The sequence below is a fragment of the Ursus maritimus genome, unplaced genomic scaffold (assembly GCF_017311325.1).
Source record: "Ursus maritimus isolate PB19 unplaced genomic scaffold, ASM1731132v1 scaffold_21, whole genome shotgun sequence".
Classification (NCBI taxonomy): Eukaryota; Metazoa; Chordata; class Mammalia; order Carnivora; family Ursidae; genus Ursus; species Ursus maritimus.
This window is the reverse complement of record NW_024424564.1, coordinates 11,285,471-11,300,116: the sequence shown is the minus strand read 5'-3', so window position 1 is coordinate 11,300,116 and position 14,646 is coordinate 11,285,471. Positions and strand designations below refer to the sequence as shown.

General features: G+C 38.7%; 1 protein-coding gene across 3 annotated transcripts in view; it reads right to left on the bottom strand.

Annotated features, from left to right (window-relative positions):
• FRS2 (fibroblast growth factor receptor substrate 2) overlaps positions 1-13,088 on the bottom strand; it is a 112,073-nt gene extending 98,985 nt beyond the window's left edge. For all 3 annotated transcript variants that reach the window (XM_040637253.1, XM_040637252.1, XM_040637254.1), the window contains exon 1: positions 12,886-13,088. The gene's annotated coding sequence lies outside the window, so the exon portion shown is untranslated. The remainder of the gene's footprint in view (positions 1-12,885) is intronic.
• Between the last annotated feature and the right edge of the window lie 1,558 nt (positions 13,089-14,646).

The following is a 14,646-nucleotide window of genomic DNA, read 5'->3' as shown; positions in this document are numbered from 1 at the left end:
TATTTTTGAAAAAGTTATTATGGAATTAGGTGTATGTAAAACAGCTTTAAAAGAATAAGGAAAAAAGCATAAAGCCATAGAAAGATTTTCTAGAACACACTGAAGATGCCTTAAATTCTCTCTTCCATAGGAAAGGGATACTGTTATGATATCCAATAGATAATGCCTCCTGGGTACAGATTATGCTAAAAAGACAATCCAGATTTTTTTTAAGATTTATTCATTTATTTTAGAGAAAGAGAGAGAGCAAGTGGGGGCAGAGAGATAGAGAAATGTGCAGAGCACAACATGGGGCTTGATCTCAGGACCCCAAGATCACGACCTGAGTCAAAACCAAGAGTCAGATGCTTAACAGACTATGTCACCCAGGCACTCGTAGACAATCCAGATTTCTAATCAAAGGACCCAACCACAAAGAAAAACATTGACGCTGTAGAGGGGGAAAAGAAACTGGTAAAGGAATGCAGTATATATTCAAGTTAACATTACAAATAATGTATCATTTTTTGATTCCCTGCTAGCCAACTTTCTCAATTATCTACTCCACATTGCAAATGAGATCTTCATATCTAGCTACCCCAAAAATTTATGGGAAAATTGTGAAGACTAAATAAAGTACTTGCACAGTGCATGGCACTTAGCAACATTCAACTAAAAACTGTTCTACTTTAAGGGTTATGTTACTACTACCCTTATGGTCTACTGCTCTAAGAATATAATATTGCTGTCTTCTAAAACATACAGAAAAGTAAAAGGTGTACAATCTCCTTGTATTATTTTTTGTATTCATGAACACTATACACACCCCATACGTTATTGGCCATATAAAATTTCTGTAGTGGCCATCAAAAAAGTGAAGACATTTAATACTAATGAATGCCCCAGAATACTGTACAGAGTCCCCAGGATTATACTTAACCATAAGGATAACATCACAGTAATGCATTAACATGTCTGCATGACCGTGCACTTAAAGCTGACAAGAACATAGGAAAAATGAATGAGGTGCCGGTATGGTACCACTGGAGGGAGCAGCCATTCTCTGATGAGGGAACAGACAGGGGAAAGGTCAAGGATCCAGACTGAGGATAGTAACTAAGAGATAATGGCAGAGACTGAAGAGAAGCAATGCAGAAACTGGCAATCATTTGGAGGTAACAAACCCGCCAACTAAGGAGGTTACAGTTAAGGTAAAGAGAAGGATCTGGTGATTCAACCTCTTCCTCAGAACGGTTGAACACTAACAGAGATATTAAAATGCTTTCTAAATTACTTAAAAGCAAAATCATATTTTTAAAAGTTCATGTCATTCTGACATTACAATCAATTTTCCTCTTCAAGGAAAACAATGTTACATAAAGCATTGCACTCTAAAATTAGAACAATGAAGTACATTTTTCACCTTATTAAGTTGGGGGGGCAGGGAAGTAACACTAATATCCACTCTAAGAAGGATACAGTGAAACAGTACTAGTAATACTATCCTCTTGAGAAGCAATTTGACCAAATGTTTCAAGACTAATAAACCTTCATATCCTTTGGCTCAATATCACACATCTGGGAATCTGCCCTAAGGAAATAACTAAAAAAATGAAGAAATCAATATGCTCAAAGGTGTTTTCTGCAACATTTCTTATCATAGTGAAAATTAAGTACGATGGTAACAAAAAATATTTAATATAACATTAAGTTTAAAAAAGCAAATAAAATTGAGCATATACTAAAAATATGATCTAAAATATCATATGAAAAAGGCTGTAAAAAAAACTCCAAAATGGTGACTATTAGAAGAGTGGTTTCAAAATATGTTTTTTCCATCGTCTAACATTTCTGAAATGTTATTTTACTTTTAGAATTAAAACAAATTATATTTTTAAGATACGCACCTCAAAAGATTACGTACTGTATTATATCATTCACACAATACTCTCATAACGGCAAAACCAGCGTTGGGTAGTGTTGTGAATACGTAGAGGAAGCACTAGGGAACTCTTCTGTGGTGATGGAACAGTTCTGAATCTTGATTACGGTGGTTACACCAAACTATACATGGAATAAAACTGTACAGAACTATAACACATACACAGAAATGTGGATTTTAAAAAATGGTGAGACCTGTATATGGTCTAGTTAACAGTAATGTACCAATACCAATTTTCTGGTTTTCATATTGTATGACAGCTATGTAGATGTCACTACTGGGGAAAATGAGTGAGAAATATATAGGACACTACTATTTTTGCAACTTCCTATGAGTCTCTACCTCAAAATAAGTTTGTTAAAAAAAAATACATGTGCTTGCAAATAAATTACGTTTGTTTTTTTTTTGAGGGGGTGGGAGATAAAGGAATGTAAAATGAGCCGTGAAATATAGAACTTTCAAGACACTACTACATACTAACTGTGCACAAAACCACATATGAGGCAAACAGCAGTCTTTAGATTGAACCATAACTTACTTAGGTCAGGCTTTAATAAAAGGCTTCAATTTAAATGAAAGTATCAGTCAATTTTCAGAATATGCTTAACTGTCTAGTTCTGAATCTCAAACCCTATACTTACACATTCCATTAAGCAATAGCCCCCAGAATCCTCTCCCTTGCCAGATAAGTTCCAACAGATATAAATATGATTTTCTTACATATATTCAATTTAAATATATAAATGACTAACACAGACAAAGGATATAATAGTTCATGACCTCTAGTCTGTGCTATATGACAGCAACCACATCCATCCTAATCCTCCATTTTAACCTCAATGCCTAGCAGGGTTCTTGATACCTACTGGGCTTCCCAAGAGCTATTTACTGACTCAGTCCGCCAGTGAATGAATTCATGTTCCAGCCAAGACTCAATGCCCACATCCCTCCAGCTTTAACCAAGAATGGGAGATAGAAAATAAAAGGTAAGAGAAAAAAGGCATGAATTTGGCTAGGGCCCAGCTTCTACCAATTCACCAGGTCAAAAGATTACATTAACCAACACTTCATCCTACTTTGTCAAATGCAAAAAGTGACCTTAGGAAAACCCTGAATCATTTCCTCTGAATCACCTAAGTCTTAAAAGAATTGTTTAATAACTAGAAAAAGAATTGAACTAGCATCAGAAAATCCACCTCACTAATCTTCATCACCTAATGTTTTCAAGGAAACCAAATTTTCTTTGCTATAGGCAAATACATCAAATCTTTGATCTGAAAGATCTTTTTTTTTTTAAAGATTTTATTTATTTATTTGACAGAGAGAGAGACAGCCAGCGAGAGAGGGAACACAGTCAGGGGGAGTGGGAGAGGAAGCAGGCTTCCAGCGGAGGAGCCTGATGTGGGGCTCGATCCCAGAATGCCAGGATCACGCCCTGAGCCGAAGGCAGAGGCTTAACGACTGAGCCACCCAGGTGCCCCATGATCTGAAAAATCTTAACTAGAGTTATGCAAAGCATCAAAAACCCCTTCCACACAAGCTCTAAGCTCTCAGTGATTATATGTATGTAATTATACATTATAGATATCTATATGTATATATAAACATAAAATACATAAATAACAAGATTACAATAGAACACCTGTCAGACAGCAACTCATGTCTATGTTGTTGGGTTTAAGATTTTATTTATTTATTTGACAGAGAGAGAGAGCGCGCGCACAAACAGGGGGAGTGGCGGGATGGGGAGGGAGAGAGAATTAGGGAGCCTGATGTGGGGTTTGATCCCAGGATCCTGGGGTCATGAACTGAGCCGAAGGCAGACGCGCTTAACCGACTGAGCCACCCAGGCGCCCCTATGTTATTTATTCATTCAAAAGTCCAAGGTACTGACGGTGTAACAGCGAACAAGACACAGACCATGCCTAAGTTTACAGTCTATCTTGTAACCTAAAAGGCAAGCATAGCTAGTAAAAAGAATCTTAAGAAAACCAGCGTTTGAATTCCAATGCCACCTCTTATTAGCTATGTCTCTGAGTCTTTTTTTCCAGAACTTTCAAATAAAATCATAAAATATAAAAATGCTTGGCAAACTAGAAGGCCCCATAGAAATGTAAGGTATATCACTATACTTAGTTTTTCATCAAGAAAAAATAAAACACTAGGATACCTCCCTACAGATTATTTATTAGTTGTAAGGGGGAAAAAAGTAACTATACAGTAAATAAACCAGGTAATACCTTGAGCAAAATTTAAGAAAACAGGAAATGAACCTCCAGGGGTTTATTTATAAGCTCTCACCTATACAATTTTAAAGTACTATTAAAAATCACTCTGTAAAATTAATACAGCAAAACAAACAGCAGAATCATATCTGCAAAGACTTCAGATATTGGAATAATCAGAGACAAAGTATAAAATAAGTATATTTAATGGGTTTTTAAGAAATAAAAGACAGCTTGAGAACACAACCAAGAAAAAGTATGACAACCAAAAAATAGTAAAGATAAAGCAGTCTTAAAAAGGAACTACCAGAAACTTCTAAAAATGAAAAAAGTATAGTAAATAAAATTTTTAAAAACTCAGTGAACATGCTACAGCATGAATGAACCCTGAAGACATTTTGCTAAGTGAAATAAGCCAGACACAGAAGGACAAATAGTGTATAATCCACTTATGTGAAGTACCTAGAATAGTCAAATTCATAGAAAAAGAATGTAACATAGTTCTTGCCAGGGGCTGGGTGGAGGAGACAATGGGAAATTACTGTTTAATGGTCACAGATTTCAGTTCCTGATGATAAAAAAAAGTTCTGGGGAGGGACAGCAGTGACAGTGAATGCACTTAGCATCACTGAACTGAGCACTTTCAAGTAGTTTAAAGTGGTAAATTATACTTATGTATATTTTACTATAAAAATGAATATAATAGTTAAAACAAAGTGAAAAAAATTAAATTCAATAAACTAGTTGAACAGAGATGAAGCAAGAATTAGCTAACCGGAAGAAAAGATCTAATTATCCAGAACACAACACAGAAAGATAAAGAAATGGAAAATATGAAAAACAGGTTAAGAGGCATGGAGGGTAGAGTAAGAAGACCTACTTCAAGTACAAGTTCCAGATAAAAAATATGGAAGATAAAATTTGAGGAGAAAATGGCCAGAAGTTCTCCAAAATTGTTGAAGGCACCAGTCATCGGATTCAATGGCCTAGTGAATTCCAAGCACGGAATAAAAAGAAATCAACTTCTAAACATCAAAATGAAAGTGTGGAAAACAGATGCTAAATATTCTAAATATAGTTATAATAAAAGAATGACAATTAGACGGATTACAGAGTTTTCAACGGCAATAAAAGCCAGAAGAGAATGGAATAAGATCTATAATGAGCAACAACAACAAAATACTGCTAACATAAAATGCATACTCAGAAAAACCCATCTTCAGGAATGAGATAAAGACATTTTCAAACAAATGAGAAGTTTTCCAACAACAGACCCTCACTGAAGAAAATTCTGAAAGATATATTTCAGGCAGAGAGAAAATGACCTTAGATCCCAAACAAGAGGTCTGAGATGGAAATGAAAATGATGAGCAAAGATACTGTAAAGGCAGAGGCAAATTAAAGCAAGTGTTGAAAACAGTAATAATATCTAATTTGCTGGGAGTTAGGGAAAACTAAAATAAAGGAAAACTACATAAAGTTTAACTTCCAAACTGGAAGAGAGAGGGAAATAAAATTTCCTTTAATTCATGAAAATTAAAAGGAAAAGGGAATGATTAACACAAAATTAACACAAAATTTAGATGGTGGTCTCTCAGGAAGTGTGTCAGAGAACACAAGTAGTAAGGGTTATAAATTGACTTCAAAGATACTGGCAATGTAATTCATTTTACAATTGTTTAAATTGTACATTCTGTATACTGTATGCTTCTGTAATAAAAGTAAAATTTTAAAATCAACACAGAAGAAAAAAAAAATCAAGACTAGTGATCACTCTCTAAAAACCTAGAATACTTCGCAAACTTTGGTCTTAAAAATTGAAACAACAAGGGAACCTAGATGGAGTGGTCAGTTAAACCTCTGACTCTTGGTTTTGGCTCAGGGTGGTGAGATCGAGCCTCACCTGGGGTTGCACAAGCATGGAGTCCGCTTCAAGTTTCTCTCTCCCTCTCCCCCCAACATGTGCACACTAGCGCTCTCTCTCTCTCTCAGTAAATAAATCTTTTTAAAAAACTGAAACAATAAAAATATTATTTGAGAAATATTTAAGAAATACTTACCAAGGGCCTAATTTTGCCTATAACTGAGCATGAAGATTTCTAACCTCCCTTCTCCATGTCTTCCTAACCCCTGATAGCAGCATTATCTCTAATACAGTACAGTCACTGGCCGCAAGTGGGGCTATTCACATTTAAATTAATTAAAATCAAATAAAATTTCAAATTTAGTTCCTCTGTAACCCCGGACACATTTTAAGTGCTCAGTAGCCAAATGAGGGCCACTATATTGAATAGCACAGATACAGAACATTTCCATCATTACAGAAAGTTCAATTAGACACTGCTTCTATATTTTTTATAACACTAGAAATATAGTGATCATGAATAATCTTAAATACAAAGAACATCTTAAAATTGATTAAATCTCCTTTTAAAGGCATTTTATCTCTATGAAACTACAGCTCCTTGGTGGTATTCAAAACAGTTTGCTGTTTGTTAAGAACATATAAAAGCGTCAATAATTGTCCACTATCCCGTGTCCCACCCTATCCCGTGTCCCACCAAAACCCATCAGAACACAGCATTTTTTTTTAATGAGCCAAAATTAAAAGGTGAAGCACAGAGCCACTGAACTGTAATACAAGCCATGTCACAGAGATATGAAAATCCACAGGAAGAACATACCGCCCCTTTTTGGGGGCACCAATTTTAGTCGACTTTAAAACACTGTTTACATCTACATAAAATAGCAAAACATGAAATTCATGTGAATTTTTAAAAATAAAACCCTACAGGAATCATGAAATTTCTACTTATAGCAGGACACTTTGGGCTACCTCTCCAGACTTCTAAGCATACCATTCATTTCTGCCAGTAGGAATATTCTGGAGGAAAAATGTAAGCATTGTTAAAATAAATGAATTCTATATGATTCTTTTATTTACCAGAAACAATGATATACAACGAAACTCTATAAAACAATAACATCCTTAATACCTAAAGCAGCAAACCTCCAGTTTCCTTTAAAATTGAAAGACAGAGGGCCTAAGCTTTTCAGCCTAATCTGAAATTTTGCTTTAGGCATTCTAACACATATTCAGTATTTCTATAGCACTCCCAATTTTTAAAATTACCTAACCAAAAACACTAAAAGGAAACAAATGTTAAGCCTTAATTTAACAGTCATTTAGGCCAGGTCTGCACCTTAACTTTTCTGCATCTGCCTCTCAACACTAAGTGAACGAGGGAGTCAAATGCTTCTCATCTAGACAACTGAATGTAATTTCAATAGCACTTATGCTAATAATTGGTTTGTGTCCCCAGGAGGACTTCTGTGGCTCCACTTACATAACCCATTATGCAAAGTGCTGAACTATTCTTTCTCTAGAAGGCATTTTGAATACTGATATTTGTACAAGGTTTACTTGCTTTATTAAATAAAAAAGCTTTTCTTGCTCTAGCGTCAAAGATCTTCCCTGCAGAAGAGGTGAAAAGGAAAGCCAATTTCTACTACTTCACTATGTCAAAGGCTAGTTATTTATCTTGTTGGCTAATCAACAGAGTAATGACTTTCAGCAGCACCCCCAGGCAGCCCCCCCCCCCCCAGTTCACCAGTTTCCTCTTGGGACTCTGGTTGAGAAATACAGCCTTAAATAATTTGAAGCAACTTGTTTGAACTGAAAATAATCTGAACTGCTCCCTGAAAGTCTTAATGTAAAATCTGACAACATTAATTCAGTCGTGGTGAGAATCAAAATACAGTTCCTATAGGATAATACAACGGCAGAATGTACTCCCAAACCTAATTTGACTATGTATAATATATTGGATGAGTAATCTCCCCCAATTCCCTGGTTCTGTTTAAGCCAAGATTTTCAGATTTCACAGAACCATAATCTTAAAAACAAAACTGGGGGACCAGAATAGAGTTGCCAACTTTTATTTTGCCAAGAACATTTAAAAAGAAAATAACTACCAATTACCACCACCATAAAAGAACTAATATGCTTACGTCAAAAATGGTAAAAGACAATTTTAGAAAAAATATTATCTTTTAAATTCTACAGATTTAGCTTTACGAAAAGCTAACCCATTCTCATTTCAGACAAGTGAAAACTCTGTCAGGGACTGACACCTCTCCATAGTCCAGCACTAGGGAACCACAGGTCTAAGCAGCTAACTCCCAGCTGGAAAAAGAAAACAACGGTAGGACATGCCCAAACCAAATATTAACCTATTCAATAATGAGGAAGTAGAGGCTTGGAGAGGTTTAGGGACTCTCCCAACATCGCAGACCAAGAATTTTGACACAGGTCTGTCTAATTCCAGAGTCAGAACTACTAACCATTATGCTAAGTTTCCTCTAATATTCTTTCAGTGGTATAAAGATCCACCCTAATCCAGTCACCTTTGTGACCAATGACAACCGAGGAATTTCCAAGACAGCTGGCTAGAGGTGTACTTCCCTGGCCATCACTCAGACGGAAGCTAAATGGAACTCCTGACCTTTGCCTCATTAATACCAGGCTCACTGCAACTAAGCCAACCAGCCCAGACAAAGCACACACAAAACCCCCTGCCTCCAACAAGACTGACACAGGACTCTTAGGACATTCCCAAGAGCCTGTGATATAGTAAAAAACATATTTCTCAAAAACAAAAGGAATGTATTAATTCTCAAGAAGGAAATAAACACTTCCCTGGTAACTCGGTCTAAAAATAATAAACTTGCCCTCAAAAAGTTACAACTCTAAGCCTCATTCTGCAAACTATTACAATCTTTTACACATTAATACTCAGGTTCCCCATATTTAAATATCAAACAGAAAACTACATGAAACTCCATAAGTCTATAGTCCTCAGTTTCCAAATAAAAATACATAGTTTTTATAGATGTATCATTACATGATGGATAAAGGCAGCTTATCATTCCATCCCTCTAGGATAATCAGAACATTAAAGACAAAACTACCTGTGTTAATCAAAAGTACTTATAAAAGAGAGTTGGAAGAAAAGTATGTAATTAAATACCATTTTCCATGAAAGGCACTATTAGCAGCCAGGAGGAATAGGAGGGACAAAAATTATTTTTGAATATTCAAAGGCTCTTGATATTGAAACCAAAATTGAAAGTCATAAATATGAATAAATAGAATACCTATCAGAGATGGCTTCCAAATCCTCACGTATCACTTGCCAACAAAAGCCCAAAAGAAAACCAAACAGCTCTTAAGTAACTAAAGCCTAACACTCTGTAACAAGTGAGTCTGAAATAGTTCATCCTCCATGAAAGGGGGTAATGATAGCATAATATCCTTGCTAGCAAAGGCAAGAAAATTTTATTTCCCAAATGGATTTTCAATGATCAGATTCTTTGTACTCCATCTGAATTTGCAATGAGAGGGAGCAGAATACAGTACAGACTATCTTTTCCTTCTGTTTTCAACAGATGCCATCTAAAATAAAGGTTTGTTTTTTTCTTTCCTTGTAAACTCCCTCTCAGCTCTTTCATCTCTTTACACAGATTCAACTAGTACATCTATTTGTATTACTCTCTCTACACCCATGTTTAATATATGCCTAGCACTGACCTCTCTCATGAACTACAAACCCACATTTCCAAAAGCCTCTGGGCAATTCCAGCATTTTGCAAGTATATAAAAAACTCAACCTCTTCAAAACTGATCTTATTATGCACCTCCTTGCCTATATTTCTAGTAATAGTACCCCCATCACCACCACCCACACTTAAAATGAATATAACTTTCAACTTCCAGGTTCTCCAAACCTTCCCCAACAACCCCTCCTCCACCCACCCCATCTCAATGCCACTGTCCTTGCCCAGTACAGATACTACATTGAAAGCTGGCTTTCTACAACAAATCCCTTCACATCCTACACTATTAGACCTAGCAGTTTCTCAATACCTCCTAAATGTTGAACTCCTAAATACAGCATTTAAACATGCTCCTCAATCCAGACCCACTTAAAATTTCAAACCTCATCTCTTATTTCCAAAAATGAACCCTATATTCTAAGTAATCCGTCCACTAACTTTTCTGTGTATACAATGAACTTTCCCACCTCCAGCCTTGTGCTTACATCACTCCCTTTATCTGAAAAGCTTTCATCCACCTACTCCCAACCCCTAAATTCTTGTTGTAGAAAAGTCTTACCCTCTGCAATGTGAAACTCAGGCTACCAGTTTATCGAGAGGTAGCATGATAGACTGGAAATGCACAGGCTTTGGCACCAGGCAGACCTGGATTCAAACTGAGGTTCAGCTACTTAATATATTTGAGCACTATCCTCTTATTTGCTAAGGAAGACGTTTATATGTTGTTGTGAAGCTTAGGAAATGTATGGAAAGCAACTAGCATAGACCATGATGCTAAGTGCTCAAGAGCTTCAGAGTTATTTTTTACCTCCCCACTTTCCACTTTTTAGCTGATTACTCCAGTTAAAAATGAACCCATTTTCCCTTCATATAACTCCAAACTTTAGGCCCAACCACTCACACAGTAAGTATTTACATATTTTTATGTAAATATCTTACATCCCCTTCTAGATTTCAAATTCCTAAAGACCAAATACTTAATCTTTGTACCCTGTAATGCCTGACAGTGCTTTTCATGAAACACACAACGCTCACCTACAGTTAGAAAAAAAATGTAATATGCCTAAGCAATACAATTTACCTCTTCATGATTTCTGACACACCTTAGAAAATTATTGCCAAAACATGAATTTTAATGGTTATGGCTGTATATGTGTTCCTACATGGTTGCCCAACATAGCTTGATGCCTAACATAGCAAACATTCTGTACCCATTGACTTGAATAATACAATAAAATTTGCAACGCAAATACTCAGTATCTACTGAATGGACTTGAACATAATAAAATTTACAGTGCCTAAGTAACTCCCCGATTACCTTTTTCTGCTCTTACAATTCTTGAAATATTTCCCTTCAAAACACATTAGCTTTCATACTCTCACTATGGATCCATAATATTTAACTTGACTCCTTTTGCAGATTTTCTCAATTCCAAAATTCCAACCATAAGCTCTGAACAATTAAGTACTTCAAACGGCTAAGAATCTACAGTTTCTATCTAAATCTAAAAGTTGGGCAACTAATCTTCCCTCCACAATTTTTTCCAGGGACTTTAAAAACCAACCACCCTCTGACCACAATCAATAAAGGAATAAAAGAAACAGAATTTTTAAAAAAATTGATCCACCCTTTGCCTGCTGAAAATCAACAACACTGAAAATTTCTTTTTCACAGGAGAGCTCACTGAACTTACCGCTTCAGTCTATTTTCCCTAACGCATGATATTACCTCCCCTTTCAGTAGTAGGAGGAGAAAGAATGAGATAAGCACCCAAAAAACTACAGTATAAGTCCTAATATAAGCACAAGATGAGAAATGCAGTTAAGTGTCATTGGTTTCACAAAGGTGGCTTGTGTATACTTTACACTGCAAAACAATGGTCACCCGCACGCAGTCACAACCTGCAGTAACCACATTCTCTTGTGATCATAATCTAAAAATCAGTACTAAATGTAGAAAACCTTCATCGCCGACAAACCTTCCAGCAGTTTACTACCTGAAATCTGTTCACTAAAAAAACTACCTACATCACTTTCTTCTCTCGGAAATTCTTAATTTATCCCAGGTGAACATTTCAAAATATAGGTTCACACACACACACACACACACACACACACACACACCTCGGTCCACTTGTGTGAACCTCTGCATTGCAGCACAACTGTGAAGTATAGGGAGCCTCTAAGGAGTTACTGAGAAAAATTTTTCTTTAAAAGTTAAGGAAAATGACAGGTCCAAAAATGAAAGTATACAAACGTAGGGGAAGAGGAGGTACAATTAATTCTCCAACCCTCTGTAATCAATTCGTGCTATAACTGCAGACTGAACTCGCCATTCAACTGTGACTTTAGATAGCCACCAGAATCAGGAGTGCGTATTAGAGAACAGCATCCTTTTTTTAAGTCTGCAAGAAAACAAGGGAACTTATCTTAACTACTGATTTTCCTCAAGCAAGCTGTTTTTCTACATGACTTCAGCAACAGCTTGAGCAAGCTTTCCAGTGAGTAAAGATCATGGGAGGCACGCTGGTGCCACACTGACCTAGGTATCCAGAACCGGTCCCAAGCGCATTCCAAATCGATCCCGGGCAACCCCTAGGCGGGTCTGGATGAAAAGCTTTGCAAAAGATCCCCGGCATCTACACATTCATCGCCCAGCCCTGGGGCTGAGAAGACGACACCCCTGGGACCTGGGCTAATTAGTGACCCGAGGACAGACCCGGAGGACGCGAAAGTCGGGAACTGGAGCCCAAGAATAAGTCCGGCGTCCAGGTTCCCAGCCCCAGGTGAAGAGAGAAAACCCAATCCGGGAGGCAACGCGAAGATTTGGGGGAGCAGAAATGAGGAGATCGGATGGACCGAGGCCCAGCCCATCCCCACTCTCAAGTCCCAACGGCTACAACAGCTCCAGGAACCCCCTCCCCGGCTCCGCCCCGCCCACCCCAAGGCCCCGCCGCCCGCTCCTTCCCGCCCGGCGGAGTCGGTAAGGACGTCGGCGATCGACAAGCCCCTTCCCCGAACCCCGACAGCCGAGCCCGCAGCGTTGAGCGGGCAGCGGGGGCCCGAGAGCACAAGCCCTGACGCGGCCCGAGGCCGTCCGGGTGTGCTCCCCCGGCCACTCACCGTCGGCCCGGGCGCTGGGAGGAGGCAGGCGCGGGTCGGCGGCTGTGGACCCCCGAGCTCCAACCCGGGCAGGAGCCCCTACTCGGAGCCGATCGAGGCTCAGCAGCTGTGCCTACAAGGCCTCTCTCCGGCCCGAACCTTGGAAAAGCACTTCCGGGGAAGCGGGGGAGGGAAGAGTTTTGGCACCGGAACTGCTCGCGGGCTGGAGCTGCCAGGGCCTCCCAGGCGGGGCGGGGCGGGGCGGGGTGGGGCGGGGCCTCTCCCGCTGAGCTCCGTAAAGCCGCCCCCAGACTCGTCACTAACCCTTTCTGCCCCGAGGCCCCTCGCATTTCCCAGCGACGGCTACGTCTCTTACTGCTCTTCCAGTTATTCCACTCTAGCCACCTAATTTTACAGACCACGAAACCGAGGATCGGAGAATTTTGGTGCAGGGCGTATACAGCGTATACAGCCGGCCTCCCGACTCTCCAGTATTCTCTCCACTCCAGACCGCCTCCTTTAAAAATAGTGATAGTTAACATTTATTGAACGCTTACTACGCGACAGGCGCTGTATTACGCGCGCTTCGGATGCTTCACTCAATCATCCCCAACCCCTTGGGGTTGTTGTTATTATCTGTATCTTGCATCGGAAGAAGCCGGTCAAAGATACCAAACCCAATACCACAAACCGTGGCTCTCGACTTTAGCTGGTGGTGTGTGTATAAATCTCATCTACCCCTAATAAGATTTTTAAGCTCTTTAAGGGCAGGAGGCAAATTATATTCCTATATTTCAGCATTACTTGGAATTTGAACAGAAGCCAAGAGCCAGGAGGCTCTGGAATCTTATTGCCTGCATCCTGTTATGCACTTTCACTTTTTCACCTTGAGCAAGTTGCTTGACTTCTTTAAGCCTCGGTTTCCTTATTTGCATATGTGTGTATCCGTATATGTATAATCACCTCTGGATTGTGTGGGAATTCAAAATGAACATGCATGATAAACACTTCAGTGTACCTAGTTCCAAGTAGGACTGGATGAAAGTCCACAATTCTACGTCACCATCAACAGGAACGGTTTCTCCTCCTGTGGATCACTCTAGAAGGGGGCAGTTTGGAAAACTGGGTTAGCAATAGGCGATAGAAAAGCTTAGTTAAGGAAATAAAGAGTAGAGAGTTTTGTAATAGGAAAAATGAAGGTAGGTAAGCCAAAGAATGTCATGGGGCCGGCCTGGATACTTGTGACGCTGGGAGCTGGGACAGCCTGAGGACTCACAGGCTCAGATGCCAAGCAGGGAAAGGAGAAAAAAAAAAAGAAGAAGGAGAAGGAGAAGGAGAAGGAGAAGAAGAAGAAGAAGAAGAAGAAGAAGAAGAAGAAGAAGAAGAAGAAGAAGAAGAAATTCCTCAGCCACAAAATCAGGAAGGCACTGAACATCTGAGGCAGATTCTGTATCTGAGGCCAGATATGGGAGGAAGGGTGGGGGGGATCCTTTTAACATGCATAGTGTCTGCAAAACATATTTACAAGCATCTCTTAAAACTGTGGGGGAGGAAGGTTTTTTAAAATTTTCTAGTAAGAAAGGCAGGAAAATGGAAATGGTTCAGAACCCGTTATTATGAATTTAAGATGTAAACAATACCTTTGCCATTGGCTTTATTTACAGCACTGTCTTGTTTATTTTATTTTTGTGTTTGCAGAAGTGTTTGTAAATACTTCCCTAATACCCAAATAAGCACCCTTCCATGCCTCACAGTGTGAAGAAGTGAAAAACAGAGCCTGGA